This window comes from Gorilla gorilla, chromosome 2, assembly GCF_029281585.2.
Source record: "Gorilla gorilla gorilla isolate KB3781 chromosome 2, NHGRI_mGorGor1-v2.1_pri, whole genome shotgun sequence".
NCBI lineage: Eukaryota > Metazoa > Chordata > Mammalia > Primates > Hominidae > Gorilla > Gorilla gorilla.
Genome location: NC_086017.1, coordinates 30216043 through 30217737, shown reverse-complemented (window position 1 = coordinate 30217737; position 1695 = coordinate 30216043).

Here is a 1695-nt window from a genome sequence, read left to right as displayed (position 1 = left end):
AGTTCTATGAAGTAGGTACTATTATTTCTCTCATTTTGAAGAGGAAGAAACTGAGACATGGAGAGGTTAAGTAGCCTGTTAATTTCACAAGGATATAAAATAAGGAAGTAAAATTCAAACCCAGAGAACACCTGACTCCCACACTCTAAAATGAAATATTGGAGTGGATAAGAAGGCTATGTAGAGATGAAAAGAATGCATAAAATGAAGTCATGAGGAACACCTGGTTCCATTATCCTCCTAAGAAATCCTTTTAAATGTAAGCAATCACCTCCTCCTTCCCTTTGCCAAAGATGACTAGAAAGAATCCCTTCTTCTAGCCTTTTAGAGCACATTGTCTATATTCCTCATGTACAGCACCTGGTCATGCTGTCATTACCAGACATTCATTTGTCCCACCAGGATTTAAACCCTGCCACACAAGGAGTAAGGGAGGCGACCACCCCTCATACTGTCTTATGCCCAATTTCTGCCTCCAAAGAAAGAAAAAGTAAAAACTAAAAGGCAGAAATGAAATCCACAAGCAGACAGCCCGGCGCCACACCTTAGGCCTGGTAGTTAAAGACCGACCCCTGATCTAATTGGTTATGTTATCTATAAAGTACAGATATTGTATAGAAAAGCACTGTGAAAATCCCTATCCTGTTTTGCTACCATCTATCTAATTATCAGTGCATGCAGCCCCCAGTCACATACCCCCGCTTGCTCAATCGATCACGACCCTCTCACGCACACCCCCTTAGAGTTGTGAGCCCTTAAAAGGGACAGGAATTGCTCACTCGGGGAGCTCAGCTCTTGAGACAGGAGTCTTGCTGATGCCCCCGGCCGAATAAACCCCTTCCTTCAACTCGGTGTCTGAGGAGTTTTGTCTGCAGCTCATCCTGCTACATTTCTTGGTTCCCTGACAGGGAAGCGAGGTGACTGGCGGATGGTCGAGGCAGCTCCTTAGGCGGCTTAAGCCTGCCCTGTGGAACATCCCTGCAGGGAACTCCAACCAGCCCGAGCGACGCGGATCCTGAGAGCGCCCCCGGGTAGGCACTTGCCCCGATGGGATGCCTCGCCAGAGCAGTGTGTGGCAGGCCCCCGTGGAGGATCAACGCAGTGGCTGAACACCGGGAAGGAACAGGCACTTGGAGTCCGGACATCTAAAACTTGGTAAGACTAGTCTTTGAAACTTGCCCACTCCGTTTGAGTGGAAGCGTGACCTGATCACCCATGGCATGCCTTTATCGGCACTTCAGTTTTGGTTTTGGTTTTGACTTGGTTTGAACTGCTTGACAGGACCGGTCTTGGGAACTTGCCTACTCCATTTGAGTGGAAGCGTGGCCTCATCACCCACGGCGTGCCTGTACCGGCACTTTGGTTTTTATTTTTGACTTGACTTGGATTGCTTGATACTTTGGTTTTGGTTTTAACCTGGCTTGGATTTCTGGATACTCTGATTTGGGTTTTGATTTCGGTTTGGTGCAAACTGCAAAAGTGTGTGTGTGCCCTCTTCACCCGTTCTTTGTTTTGTGGTGTGCGTGCGGTGTGAGGATGGTGTTTTGTCTGGAAGAAGCATAGGTCAGGCATAAATAAGCCCACCCTACTAGGAACTATGTTGAAAATTTTCAAAAAAGAATTTAAAAGAGACTATGGAGTACTATGACATCAGGAAAACTTAAAACTTCGTGTAAGATAGACTGGCCAGCATTA